At 42.2% G+C, this 15,875-nt stretch overlaps 1 protein-coding gene across 7 annotated transcripts in view; it reads right to left on the bottom strand.

Moving 5' to 3' along the window:
* BMPER (BMP binding endothelial regulator) overlaps nt 1–15,875 on the bottom strand; it is a 166,202-nt gene that overhangs the window by 130,830 nt on the left and 19,497 nt on the right. The gene's annotated exons all lie outside the window — the stretch shown is intronic.

Genomic DNA, 15,875 nt, shown 5'->3' with positions numbered 1-15,875 from the left:
AAGCTGTTGTAAGTAAACCAAATCCAGGTCTCAGTTTCTTGCCACTCAGTAAATAAAATGTGAGGCCAGCACAGAAAATGTGCTCTATTGAAGAAATCCACTTTACTTAAATGGACAGCTAGTTACATGATGCGCCTGTTAAAACACCCTCAGGGTCCTGAGGTGTTACCCCCTGAACCTCACGCAGAGGTTCAGAAATCACTTCTCATACTGACAAAAGAGTGGACAGCTGAGGAAGAGGCGACAACCTCAAAGAAAACAAGACTCTCCTGCAGTGCTGAAAATCATTTTGGCTACCTAACTACGCAGAGGTCCCTCAGAAGAGACAACTATAATTCACCTCTTTGTCCCCAAAATGCTCAGAATCTGCAAAACAATACAAGCAGGTAGAATCACTGTACACTATAGTATCATCTTTCTATGGCAGAAAGCCAGTAACTATCAAGGCCAAAGACTGCATTGATCATATTAAGGAATGTTGATGTAGAAGCGTGACAATGGACAGAAGAAATATTTCATTTATAGCCTGACTTTCCGCTGTGATGTCAACCGTTCTCGTTAACCCTACCTTTGAATAAGGGCAGAAAACTAATACCTTTTTTTTTTTAAAGTAAAATTTTGGTACTTGAAATTCCTGACTGAAAGTAGCCCTCTGAAGTGAGCTCCACCTATAATCAGTACCTCAGTTCATCAAGCGACACAGGTGGCCATTTACTAGATGCAAGCACCCACCTCATCCAATCTTATGACTTAATTAGAGACCAAAAAAATCAAAGGGCTAGAAAAATGTAAATCATAAAACTAAAGGAAAAGAAGCCATGCTTCCCAGTCTTTTTCTTTTGCTCCCTGTGGCCTTATTCAAGGTGCCTGTGAAGGATAACACAAAGCTTTTATTACACTCCAGCCTCTTTGTCTAAAATCAGAGGTTTATTTTTTCAAAGTCACTGCCTCATCCGATGGGAGCTATAAAGGCACTTCAATCTTATCAGCGTACATGAGGAATAACTCTAGCCAAGTCAGTGTGAAATCAGTAAATGAGAATCATGCCCTAATGTTCTCAGCTAAACTGCAGCTGCAGCGACACAAATGACTACTGTAAAAAGACAGGCCACTGCTAGTTACTGATACGTGCTGGCTGCTTTTCATCACCCCAGCATTGCAAAGCAACCATAAATGCAATTTAACTGGCTAGTTAACCTGAATTTATGACAGTTCTGAAGTTCTGGATTGGCACAAAGAAGCCAGAGTACAGCAGTGAAACTGGCTCAACAACTTCTTTTCAGAGCTCAAGATGAAATTCTGATTTCCTTTATGTGAACATAGTGCCCCTGACTTTGCCTCATTTCAGCCTCAGTCAGACATGTTAAAAGGCAGCAAAATCAAGTTTACTAAACCTACCAAAAATACAAGTCTACATTTTAAAGGATTCTGCTAAGATCTGATTCTTTTCAATGACAGTTTGTTCAACAAATTAATAATATCTAGTGGCCTCATTACCTATAACAGTGGGAAAATCTTTTGCATGGCGAAATGGATTTGAAGGCAGGTCAAAATCCACATGATTTACCTGAGATACATGTCATAGACCCAAGGGATTTGTGGCACACAGCACCCTTCTACAGTAACCTACCCACATAGGACCCATTACTGCGGGTTCAGTGGGCACCTACCCACTAGACTCCCTCTTCAAAGGAAGAAATCATTATGGCAGATGGCAGGGAGAGGAGTGAGAAGTAAAACACAGCTCTGTATCTCCTTTTGTTCCCTGATCCCCAGGGCACTCCTGATTCATATGTCAAACACAGCCCTACTTCCTAGCAACTTTCTCCCCCTTTCTCTCAAGCACAGGCTGCCTCTCCCTGCCCTCAGAAACCTCCTGGCCATCATGTGGCTCTGTAGAAAGGACTTTCTCAGTCTGGCCAACTGGTTGTTCCACGTCAGTGGTATGAAAGAATCCTAAGGATGACCCTGACACAGGTATTTCAAACAAGAGGTATCTGGCTTCAGACTAAAATTCTCCTGTTTGACCCAGATCACTTAACTCAGAAATCTTCTCTGCAAGTGACAATTTTGGTACCATTGAACCAGCTCAGAAAGGAAGGGAGGGAGCCAGCCAAATTCGGATCTTATTCTTCTTCATGTATCACCAGCAACCCTGGTGGCCAAATCCCAGTCTCAGAACCTTCATTACAGGTGAGGATGGAAGTAGCAGGAAAGAAAGAAAGATCAGAACTGAGGTTCTTGTGGGAGGGAAGATTTGGGAGTTCACATCCCAGTGCCAAGGGCTGTTTTACATTAGGCAGCTGCTCCATGTAACGTACATTAGCGGGCCACGGTGCAGTGGCTGGAACTGAAGGGTCCTCCCCCTTGGAGAGTATCTTAAGTGGCAGGCTACGGATTCACATTTCCTTTCTTAATCCCAGCAGACCTTGAACTACTTGCTGCTCAGTGGCCCAGCTTCAGCAGAGGAGGGGCTTGTTCCTCACAGTCCCAAAAGCCACTGGTCCTGGTCAAGAGGACTCTTGGGGGGAAAGTGGGAGATGAATCTTGGATTTGCCTCTGAGGTGGAGGGCACCGAATGAAGATCTCCGTGTCAGAGGTGAGTGCACCAGTCACTACAGCATGGTGGGGGAGGAGATGCCACATTTGCATCTTTTTTTAAAAAAAAAAAAGAAAAGAGCACCAGCAGCTCTATCCTTTGAAGGACAAGCTGCAGCCTCCTGCCTGCTAGAACAGGTCTGTGCATCCTGGGTAAACAGAGGTAATTCTTTGACATCATAACTAGGGTATCTAAGCCCTGACAAGAGGTGGGATTTACAAAGCCGATGTCCTACGGTCCTTATCTCTATCTGGTCTTATAGGTGAGCCCCAGCAGATGGACCTTGATGTGCCTAACTCCCTGCGCATGCAAGACATGGGGCCTGACATACGGGCTGAGCTGCTCTTCCAGGGGTCTAGGCATGAAGTACTGCGATGCTCAGAGATGCAGCCCCTGTGGCTCTTCTGGGAATCTTTTTGATCACCAAACACACAGTAGAGCCACAATTGAGACATACCCCCTCAGGATAGCATTAATGCCAAAATCTCTGTTGAACTGAACACAGATGAGTGTAACTCCGTGGAAGTGCAATGGAGTTCCTCTTGTTTCTTCTAAGACTGAATTCAATCTTGAAATTCTTTCTGAAAATCCTATTCTTTTATCTCAGTTCTGCATCTTGTGGAAAATTAGGCCAGAAGATGTGGAGGAAAGGGTTAATAGCATGCGATCAATCATATGACAGGAACAGATAAAGCAGGGCTGGTAAATCATTGTTTAGTCTACTGCAGTCAGGCATTATCCAGTGCAGATCTCCTAGGCCCATAGGGTGTAAAAGTACAAAGATAAAACAAGGAGCAATTGTCACCAGGAGGTTTTTTTTCAGCCCGTAGTCCAAAACACTGCTTTTAACATGTACTGTCAGTCTGCTTGTTCCAGTTTTGCTGCCTCCTTCCCTCCCATTTCACAAGGCAAAGCGGAGTGTGAGAGCAAATGGATTTTAACAACAAATTCTTTTCTTCCAAAACGTTCCCTCCTACCCCCAGTAACCATAACATTTCATTACTTGTCCCAACCATACATTTAAAAAGTTGTTAAGTAGCTGCATGCAGGAGAGCTGTATTACCAAACCTCCATCTGTGTTGTCAACAGCGTCTCAGGAGTTGCTGAAAGCCCTCAGATACTTTGATTTTTGCTGTTCTTAAGAGAAAACTTCTTAGACGGCAACATTCAGAAGCCAACTGTTATGGGAGGGTAGGGGATTTTTTCCTTTTGTTTAAAGGACATGCACTCTGGCACTGAGAAGTGTGGAAGAGACACATGGCTCATAAATACATAAACCATTTGCTAAATCAGAAACCTGGGAGTCAGTCAAAATCCATAATAGGATCCCAAGATTCATAATAAATAACTTTTAATTATAGTCCTGCACAATAGTTATTTTAAACAGATGGTTTATAGATTCACATCTGGGATTATTTTTTTTTAATTTAGTGCTCAGGCACACACACAGAAAGGGAGAGAACATCGCTAGACCTCAGCTAAGTTTTTTGTTAGTGTTGGAAAAATACGTACTTTTTAAAAGAGGTCAAGCTGATCCAGAACAACGCTGCCACATCTGACGCAACTCCCCAGTGAACACTCAGTAAAGGGTTCATGCTGGAATCTCAGACTCCCTCAGAAAGAAAAATTCAGGGGAGTGCTAGAGAATCACCCTGTACTCCTCTCCTATACTCACTGAGCTTGACTGCTGGAGAACTCTGCTTTTTAATGTTTTGGAGAAAATCAGAACATTTTGTTTGATGCCCTCTTTTCTCACCTCTCCCACGCTTTGCCAGTGGGAACCAGAGGTCTCATCTTTAACACAGTGTGATGTCAAATTCCTGTACAGGAAAGATATGTTAACCAGGACTATTACTGGTGTTACTGCTTCATGTCACCTTTATTGTAACCTTCTCTCAACAGAATTTGTTCATCTTCCACACACACCTCATATTTTTCCCTTCCATCAAAGAACTCTGCACAAAATAGCCCATTCCAGTGACAAAATATATCAAGACTAACAGCCTTAAGCTCATGTGGTACAGTTAAATAAAATGCCAACATGAAAAGAAAAAGAAAAAAAACTAGAAAAGAAATCGGAATATTTGGCAGAGATCTTAGAGAGGACATGAGCCAAACCACAGCTTGGAAGCCACAGCCAGCTTTCTACAGGGCTCCCCACTGGGCTCCTGCCATCTCACACACCAGCCGCTAGGAGGATGGCTCTTTTCAACCTGGATTTGGCTTGCAGAAGAAAAAAATCAGAAGTCCACTTTGTTTCTTAAGGGCTTCATCAGCAAGTGCATCAGTAAACAGCACTCCGAGCCCAGTGTTTCACTGTCAGCTGCAGGGGTAGACCTGGCTGGGAAGACGTTGCAGATGTGGGCTCTCAGGGAGTAAATTTCCACCGGGAAATTCTGTTCTTTTTTATGGATTGAAAATGCTTTCAGGAGACTCACACTGCATTTCTGGTAACCTGAAGATATTAAATATTTATACAGAATAGGAAAAACGCTGCCTAAACTTTCATTTAACCAAAAAGGTCTGCAGAGAGAGAAATAGTAAAAGCAATAGGGGCAGGTTAAGTAGGAACATGAACTACCATTAATGGCTAATCCTGACAACACTCATTTTCGACCATTATTCATCACAGTCCTACTACTATGCTCATTAGTAACTCTGACTGACAGGACTCCTCCCAGAGTAGTTCAGAGTGTCTTTATGTCTCTGCAAGGAGAAGCCCTGTGGGATCAGCCTCCAAAACAGTAACAACTTCCAAACAATGGTGAAAGTTGCCCCTGGGGAATTTGGGATGGCGCTTTCCAGTGTGCACATATGACCTTGGGAGAAAAAAGAGCCATTCGAAATTAATGAGGCAAATGCACTTAAGTCACTTAGGCAACCTCTCCACCACAAGGTGCAGGGCAGGCTCAAGCACAAGTTAAAGCACGCTGAACACCATGACCTGCCTGTTTCCCAGCCCTGCTGCTGGCTTTCTGCCCAGATATTGCACATGGCCAGAGCACCCACTCGGTGTTCATGGAGCTGTGCTGCGTCCGGCCAGGCCTCAGGAGCAAGGGTTCAGGACAGCACTGGCATCCAGGCTCCGCTCCTTAGCAAAGCTTGGGAGCGCAAGGTAAGTCTGTGTCTGCACCTTGCTTACATGCAGGCAACCAAGACATTGGGCCAACCCCAACTTGAGGACAGGCTTAGACACGTGCGTAACTCATGGTCTAGACAAATCCTGAGGCGCTTTCTGAAAATACTACCCTTACTCCTTTGGCACTCTTGCTTGGAACTTACCGTTTCAGGTCTGATTTACAAACTTCACTTTAATCAGTGGAGCTGATGCAAGAAAGCAATTCGTATGAAGTACTGTGAGGCTGCTGTCTCCAATGAATATTTCTCTGCCTGAGTAAGAGCCATACAATTTGGCCTTAGGGAGGAGACACCACTTACCAAGGAGAGGAGTATGCAGGCACTTCAAACCGCTGACAAGAAAAAAAGTCTCAATTCCCTTGTTTCCACTCCAATTATCTGGTTTCTCCTAGCAGACACAAATTTTGTGGGTGCAATGACAAAAACGATTTAGCACACTAGATGGAGTTTTAAATTCAAGCTAGAAAAATATTTCCCTATAAAACAATGGCTGTTTTCTGCAAAATGATAAAGTTCTCTTTGTTCACCTACATAAAGCCACAAACACTGAGGCACACGCTTCACCATACATAGAGAGAAGTCCTATTAATTTTAAATGTGTCTTTAATTTTAGTGGGACAACTCACATGAGTAAAGTCAAACAGATGCTTAAATACTTGCAGGATTAGGGTCTTGCCAATCACACAACATGACGATGATTTCAGCATGAGTTGCATTAGACACGTGCAAATGACAGTATTTCATCATGAATAAAATATGCCAGTTCAGTCCACAGAGTCTCTTTTCCCTTTTCTGAACAGAGCACACAGTAGCTTCTGATTCACTCCCTCGTCCTCGTAATCTCTTTAGCTTATCTGCCCTCTCTGCTCAAAGCATCAGCCCATCACTGACACCAAGCAGGGATGAGGCTAAAGCTCTCCCTGCAGCAGCGCTCAGCCAACATCAACGACTCCCTGCAGCCTAGGCTATCCCCACTCCCTAGGATAAACAATTAAAACAAAAAGTCTTGCTTGCTGAAAGATGACACCAAATTTCACTGCAAATGGGGATTTGCCACCGCTGTGAAGAACACATTAGTATGTGCAAGTCGCTCAGGATGCATCACTCACAACCCCTTATAGCCTTTTTTTTTTTTTTTTTTTTTTTTTTTTTGCAGCGTGTTTAATGATGTTCACCAGCATGAGGAAAGTGACCTCTGTGGTCAGCTTCAGTCCTGATTTTCCCTGACAGCAGCCTGCTGCACTATTATATAGTGAAATAAAAGCACTTTCCTCTCATATTTGTTTGCATTAATGCAATTGCTATGACTGCAGCTGGGAGCAGGGTCCCACCACATTAGACATCACATAAGCACATGCTAAGAGTAGATCCTCTACTCCAATGAGCTTACCGTCAAAGTAGACACAGACAGAAAAAATGACCATAATTGCACATTAAGTCAGTGAGAAAGCCAGAACAGGATCCAGACCTCTTAGCTCGCAATCTCTCTGCCTCCACCTCACCCTTTAAGTGTGATTTAGGATTATAATTTGACCCTATAAAGTTAAAGGCAAAGCTTTTTACCTTTCAAGAGAATAGCATACAACAATCTCCTAACAATAAAAGGCATGGTCTTCAGAAGTTCCCTGCAGTTCATACTGTAGTCCAAAATATTACATATAAATCCAAGAGTCGCATTTCAGGGAAAGGGCATGCATCAGGGTTCTTGTGGGAGATCGCACCTTTGTATTTCATGACATGCATGCATTTAAAATTTCCAGCTTTTTCCCCTTCATGTTTTAGTCAAAAAATTAATGGATTTTCTATTTTTGTGAAAAAAGAACCCTCATATTACTTACCAAATAGTCAGCTAAATCTGGTGACAATAAGCAGTCTGACAAAGAAAATGGCAGTGACAGGCAATACCTGTCAGTTTGAAGTTCAGGGTACAAACGTGTGCTTGTGCTCCTGGAAGAGGTGATGGCTCACAGATCAGACGCTATTAGCTTACAGTTTGCCTCTTGTTGGACATTGCCCATCACTCAGATCAGCCGGTCAAACTTTTTGGACAGTCACTGCCCAATTCCTGGCGAGCAAGATGAGTGATGTGGAAAGTCTGGTCCAGCCTAACCTGGTTTATCCTGACTGAAGCAGACAGGGAGAATCCATGCATGCAAGTCTGACAGGAGATAGTAATTTCCTAGAAAAGAAAAGGGAAAGGCAGCTGAGGGCAGTAAATCTCCCACTACCTTGGTTAGATCCAGAGGCCTCCTGTACACAGCCTGAGCCAACAAATATGAAATATCATTGCTTCCCCAGGTGTATTAGCTTCTGGAGCATGCTGCTCTGCTGACCTGATCTCAGTGTAGTGCCATGGCCTGAGGAAGAAGAGTTTGCTTATATCCTCAAGCCATACGCTTCCTTAGTAGAACTGTCTTGAAAATACTCTAAGGAAATTCTAGCCTAAAAAAATGTTGAAGTTTGCACTGATGAATTATCAAATTGATTTCAGAGAGGGTAAAGCAGATTGTGCTGAAGGTTTAAAATAGTTGATTAAATCAGTTGAATTCAATTAATTTTTGACCAAATCACAGTCTCATGTCCCTTCTTGTCTCGAAACTTAACACTGTCTTAGGCCCATCAAAAGAACCTTTTTACAATATTCCATGTTTGTTTCTTAACTATTACCATCCTGGTTCAATAGACTGTATTCAGCTTATTTCCCTGTGGTCTTATTGCCAATAAGAGAAATGCAAAACCATGAAATCTTTAAAAAGCGCATCGAAAACTGGCTCCATCAGTTCCAAAATTTCCATTTTGGGGATAAGACCACCACATCTTCTATTACAGACTGAATACCAACTGATAGTCATTTCTCTTCTACTGATGCAAATGAAACCTTCATTTGGCATTTATTTAAAAGAGATGCATTAATTGTGTTTTTATAAAAATCATCTCATCACATTTTGATGGGATAAATCTATAAATACATTATCCAAACAATAAGTTACATCTCACTGTATCTAAGAGAACTCTTTATTGCTTTCTGTGCCTGAAATCTCCTTACTCGGCCTTTACTCTGGAGATTTAGGTAGTAGCAAATGGTCCATTTTGGGCCTGAGCCTGTACTAAATATTTTGAACAAAGCAGCCCTTGAGGCCATGTAGTTTCTAAAGAGTTTAGAAAGCCCAATGGGCCTCCTAACTTACTCTGCAACAAGTCATATCCCATGAAGAAATTCACTTCTGTACAACATAAAAACAGGGTTAGATTAAAGAAAAGGAAAGAAAAAAAGCAAGGTCCCCTGCTGTTCTGTCTGGCCAGAATCATGTCTTTTACTGCCCATATCCTCTAAAGAAATGATGATCTGATGATATATTACCCTAATACATCACTAAGTGACAGTTTTCTCATGATACTGTATCCTCAAAGATGTGATGCATGCCAGAAGTAGCAACAGGGGATCTTGGTGGGGGGTAGAGGGGCATCTTTTTATTTTCTTCTTTTTTTAATCTACAATTTATTTTTTAATGTTATTTTGTCTGGAAAATCCCTGTTAATCCCAACTTCATAATCTAGAGGACTCCTAGAAATTTTGCTTTAAAACTGGAAAGCACCAAAAAAAAAAAAAACCTCTTCATTTAATTGAAACAGGTTTTGAAATAGCACCAAAATGCTTGAGGAACAACAACCAAATAAAAATAGTAGCCCAAAAGAAAGTAACAAGAGTCTGTTTTCTATTAGAAAATTATTTAGGCAAGAGGCCTCCAGACACTGCTGTTTTAATGTACTTGCAAGTAGGCTGAGCGCTGACTCTGCTTTTGTTTTCTTATGTGATCTTGCCCATGCTGCACAGTGGTATTGCAAAAAACATGAAGGTTGTTCACTGAGGTCTGTCACAAGAAGAGGCAGCAATATCTTGTCTGTCTGTCTAGCGAAGCCTGTGGGCAGGAAGGGACAAGGAGCACCAGCGTTTCAGCCCAGACTCTGGAAGGAAGCAAGAACTTTCAGGGTCTTATTAAGCTGCCCTCAGCTCACAGGATCTCTCTCCTCTTTTTCTGCTCTGCACTGTTAGCCTCTCAGAGAGGCAGCTGGTAATCCTAACTTTGCAATTGGTGCCAACAGAAGGAAGCTCCAGCCACAGGAAAACTTAGTCAGAAAACATTATACCAAAATGATGCTTTATTTGACACATCTCATTTCTATGTGTTTCTACTTCATATCCACTCATGCTTCTGATGGATACAAAGCTTTACTGCTATAAGAAAGGGAGGGGGAATAAATTCCCCTTTGCTGTGATCAACCGCATTGCCAAATTAGGTTTAGATTTTGACTTTGAAAACTTCAGCTGACACTGTAGCTATTAGGGGGAAAAAAAGCATATTTTGACTCGTGAACTAAGCAAAAGTGATATGGAAGTCATTGTGGGGAAACTAAAAGCCAAAGCTGTCAAAGTCACTTTTGCAGTGCTTTAGCTGACTCTGACCATATTTTGCGGCCTGGCCCTTGCTGCTTTTGGGTGAGATGTAGCAGCCCTCATTCACAGCAGTGATCACTTAGCCACATGACAGTACCACTGCAATCAATGAAACCACCCACAGGAGTGCGGAGGTTTGAGCTCAGCTTTTCAGCACAGACACACTCACAGTGCCCTACGTACTGGGTAGGCCTAGTTAATTAAGCATTTATTTTTAAATGTTGCTTTGGAAAGAAGTTTGCCATCCAAAATAAGAAACTAATATTGCACAACCACTTTCTGCTTGAAAAATCCAGTGGTTAAAACATGCTTTTGCATAATCTCAGCCCTGCAGGGACAGTTCTCACTTCTGCAAAGCGAATTCCCGTCTTTCTGTTTTGCACATGTACAAACAAACAGATTCTGGAACGTCCAAAGCTTATGAATCTCAACTATAAGAATGCATTGAATAGAGGCAATACAAGCAGATTTCTCACAGCCTGTGTTCCCTTTGCTCCTTCCTTTCCCCTGCCCCACTTGCACTGCTGGAAGTAAAAAAAATACCTGTTTCTGACAAGTAAATGGAGCTGACATTACAGCAAAGCTACAAGGTGAATGGGGTATGCGCAAGCCATTTGTCATCTTGACAAAGTGATTTTCGGTCACCGATGGGACACTTTAAAGACATCTGAATGGTTGGCCTTGACCACCAGCATTTCTCACAGCTTATAAGGGGCCCTGGGGGACTGAGAACACAACCTGCTTTTGGAAGTGACTCCTGTGGTGGTACCTCTTGATAGATGTAAAGGGAGCGTGATATATCAGGTGCCATTAAGATCTTTGCTAGCAGGCTATATTTACATAAGTATGGTGTGCAGATAGCATCTTGCTAACCCAATTAATAAGACTCAAATGTCAGGAAAGGGATTATGCCTGCCTGGGAATTCACAGTGCTAGGAAGGCAGCCACAGATGATTTCATTGTGTGGGACAGCGCTGTTCTCTTTGAAGAGCAAGAACTCGGGCAGCAATGCCACCTCAGTGATCAGGAGGGAAACCCCGGGAGAGGAGGAAAGGTGGTCTGAAACCCAAAGTTTTCACACCGTTAGTGTAAGAAGGGCTCTAGAACTTTATGTGGAGATTTCTAAAGCTTTATGTTGAGAGAGCTAAGTCCCATGTAAAAATGAGAACCTGAATTGAAGAAAACTAAGACATATCCATCAAAGGACTTAGGAAATTAAGTTTTGATTAACTGCACCTCATTCCATAATAATGAACCATAACCTAGAGCAGGTCCCATCAGGAGATGGTTACCGAGTCCTGGACATGCCTCAAACCTTTGGCGCTTCAAGTCTGCAGGCACTGACCTTTGCTTCAGCTTCTGGGCAGTCTGCTAGCCAGCTCCTGCCTAACCCATCTCTTACAGAAAGCCCTACCTGAGGTGAAGGACTTCATATTTAGGGCATTTAGATTGGACACAAAATGTCTCTACTGAAACATGACTTGGGAAGGAACTACCACGAAAATCATCCTTCTCTGCACGATATAGGGCATTCTGGATGTCCCATATGGAGCTGCCTCTCAAGAGAAGGCCCTCATTGCCAAGCCTGTTCAGGTTTGGAAGAGGAACACTTCAGCCACCTTGTCAGCGTGGCTGCATTTTGCATGGACTATTTAGACACTCTTTGCTAACCCAGGGAAGACCAGGAACTTTCCTGAGAAAGATGAGATCTCTAATCTTTGCATCAATGACTTTCGACATACTGTAAAATACGCCGATTTTCTCCCATGCTTTCAAACTATTAAGCTGCATGATAAAAGAGGAGACGTCAGTATCATCCACGAGTGACTGCTGCTTGGGTTTTGAAAGACAAGACTTAGACACTGAACTCCAAAAGCAGGTCAAAGCAGCAAACTCTGAACAGGACAGAATAAGGTATTTGCCCCAAAACAGATAGAAGTTTAGGGTACAGCCCAGTATTCAGCAACTCCTGTCAGCTCTCTGCTCAGCATGTTGGCTGTAAGAAATCCCTATTATGAACTGAGGAGACAAAACAGTTAACATGGGTTGCTCAGGCCAACAGTCAAACCTAAGCACTATCTAATGGGTTAACCTAAATCCTTTGATGGTAACGGTACCTTAGGGCCACAGTCACAAGCTGTCCACAAACGCACAAGACTAGTACTAAGTCTCCAGAAGATGCTTAAAATCCTTTCACACCTCTGGTTCCAGACTCCTACTTGGCTTTCCTGGAGTCAAGTCACATCTATGACTTGTCAATTAAAGCCCCATCTCACCAGTGCTTTTTTGTGCTGTCTTGCATGTAAGAAGTAATGCCCAGCAAACAGACTGAAGCTACCGCTGCATCTGTCCAAATGGCTGCGCTCCAGTGAACCTCCCTTTTGCTGTAGATGATTTGCTTTCTTTTCCCCTTTTGGCTCCAACATTTGTATGTTTCCATATGTGGATTCGTTAATTATGCCAAGAAACCTGATGATATCATAGATATTCTTTTTATACTAAAATAATTATATACAGTTTTAGGTACTAAATATGTACGCTTCTCGTAACAACAAGTACATAAAGCCAGTCCAATTTCTTACTATCATGGCCTAGAGTTCTGTATTTTTTTTTTTAAATTTCCACTCCAGATTGATTTTGGGTCAAACAGTTTTTGCTTGAGGATTAGAAACCTTGCCAAGTTTAAATTGGACATATTCAGATATTTTTCCAGAAGCCATATAAATTGCATGCTACTTCAATCTCCTCAGCATGCTCATGTTTAAAAAGCTGTGATTCAGCATAGGTGCACTATGCTACTTGTTAAATATCCACATCAGCAAGTTTATCCAGAAATGCCTAATGAGCTTAGATCATAGAAAAAGCAGGCTTCTGTTAAAAAAATTTTTTATGCTGTTCCATTGTCAGCATTTTAAAGTGTAACAATTTTAATTGTCGAGCAGCCCTTATCCACTGCTTTTAAGAACAAGACATCAATCAACCCTTGGTCTCTGGACTACAAAGCTTGTACTTTTTGCATGTTGCCAGCCAGCCAACATAACTTTCTGTATTTGTTTTTACCAAAAGCATTTGCCAGATCAAAGCACCAATCCACCTAACCTGGTTAACTGCTCCAGCTGTCATCAGTACTGAGGTATGCTAAATATGAAAATGATCCACCATGCACTGCCATATACAGCAGAAAATATTTTGTGTCACAAGCAAATGATCAACAGTCTCCCTGTGGTAAGAGGGCTGGCTGCCCTATCAGTATTTTGGGTCCCACAGGCAACGCTTTCGCTAATAGCCTTATCTAAGGCCCAGCCGCACTATCCAGTTCCTTCCTGCACCAATGATTCCCAGCCAGCACAACCTGGAGGTGTTTCACCAAGTGGCAAAATCACATCATAGCCATTACATAGCCTTACAGCAGTTGTTTATCAACTCTTCCCCTTCTCTCCCAAACCATGCCTCAGTTACACATAACCACCCAGACAGAAAAAAGGAGGAGGAGACAACCTCAGGACAATCAAGGTCTGTAATTCTTCAGCCACTAATAAATCATAAGACAAACCAGAAAAACAGATGTAAACGTTGCAACCAGAAAAACAGACGCCCATCGAAATAAATTTCAGGGGTTCCAAACTTTGTGATAGATCCAATTCCCATTGAAGCCACTTAATATAATGGATTATAAAGATGCCAGGAACCATTAAAAAAAAAAGAACACAACTTTTAGACCAAAAGTTGTCAAAAACCTGATCTGCCTAGCCAGAACTCTAGGACACATGGGTTCGTATCCCTTTGGGCGAGGAGGAATGTGAAGCTGCTTCTTCCATACCCCAAGCGAGTCCATTGGGTAGGGAGGAGGCGGTGAGCCGTACCACGCACCACAGCTGCTTGGCAAAAGCAGCAGCTGGCACTGCACCAAAGGGGCAACCTGCATCCTCAGCGCACGCCGGGATCACGCAAGCACCGTGGCAGCCCAGTGCTGAGCAATACCTGGTTTCTGCATTTCAGTGTGGAGTAGAAATGACACCATTCAACTCCTCAAATCTGGGGCAGCTCTGGACATTCAGGTCAACATAGTGGACAGAGTTTAAAACTGAAATGGAAGGGTCGAGGGAGTCAAGGACTTTGTGCCAGGTATCCAATGAGCGGGAAGCTTCAGCATTGCCAGTTGGGTTATGCACCCATACAGCTACTGAGCAGTGTCACCACCGTACAAAGGCCAGCAGATGTCCTACATGAACTAACCCCACTCCAGAGCAAACAGCTGTATAATTGTGTCCATACAGCTCTAAGCCAGATCAGACTCGATAATAAGACTTGGTAAGACTTAATAGGACTGGTAAGACTTAATAGGACTTGATCCACTCCTTAACTTCGAACCTTGGGGAAGAGGTTTATTTAAAACCAAGACTCAAAGAAATTGGGGCCTGAGATTGTCAGTGAAAATTCCAGATCTTTTGCATCCTTTTTCTAATTGCCATTTGATCACATGCCCATACTTTGTGCCCGCAAAAACAAACAGATCTTCAACCCTAATGCTATTTAATAGCACTGCCTGTTGCTGTAGCACTTTACAGCACAAAGATATAATGCTTCCCTCTCTGAAAAGTCTAAATTACAATGCAGAAAATGAGAACCACAGATGGGAGATTGTTGTGGAGAATTGATGAGAAAACATATGTAACAACAAATAAAGAGGATGCAAATCATAAATGGTGCATGAAGACATGTTATTTTTTTCAGTGAGGTAGTGGGAAAGTACACAGTCCTAGGTTAACAGGCCATTTTGGTGCACTGTGTCAACTAAGTGGATTCCAGACACAGAGGGAAGAAATGGAAAGAAATAGGAAAAAGAACTCGGAGAAATAAATGCAAGAGGCAGAAAAAAGCGGATGAAATGGAGACGTTTCAGAGATGCACAGAAGGTCAGCTCCTGACAAAAAGGACAAGAAGGGATGGGGTCCTCACTGCTCTCAGACACAGAGCTCAGTGCTTGATTCAGCTGGATGCAAAATGGGGCACAGGGCTAAATCTGACAAATGGTCAGACCAGGAATGTTTTAGCTGCAGCTTAATGCATAAGATGAAGAGGCCAAGAGGCCTCAGAGGAAGTAATTAGAGCAGTTATTAGGTACAATATGAGCAAGTACCAGAACGATAGTCATTTTAATAGTAGTAATACAGGTAAAAGCTTTTATACAATATTGTTTTTTCTTCACAATGGCCTTTTATTTGACCATAAGCTTAATATAAAAAGGTTGCATTTTCATTTGATTTTTTGGTTGCTGCTTAATATTTTTCTTCCCTCAAAAATTTCTATTAAAACATGATGGGGAAATAAAACTAGATATTTTGTGGGGGAAAAAAATATCTATTTTTATATAGCAGCACAAAGCAGAACACCAGAAACACTGACACGGTGAACCATTCACTTACAGGACCATAATTCTTAAAAAGACTGTTAACAACTCAATGGAAGAAACTTGAAAGCTAATAAAAACTATATACAGGTAACCGTATGCTTTTAAAATGCCATTTTGATATTGGACCAGCTCTTTAATAATGTTTTTCTTATTGGCAATAAAAAAGTGCCTTAACTTAGACTGATCCATTTTGCACTTCTTGTAGATACATTCCGAAGACATTGGCAACTTGTATTACATTCTGCCATTTAGTTCATGGCATTTTTGTG

This window comes from Dromaius novaehollandiae, chromosome 2 (genome assembly GCF_036370855.1).
Source record: "Dromaius novaehollandiae isolate bDroNov1 chromosome 2, bDroNov1.hap1, whole genome shotgun sequence".
Lineage (NCBI taxonomy): Eukaryota > Metazoa > Chordata > Aves > Casuariiformes > Dromaiidae > Dromaius > Dromaius novaehollandiae.
This window is presented reverse-complemented; position numbering and strand designations above follow the sequence as displayed.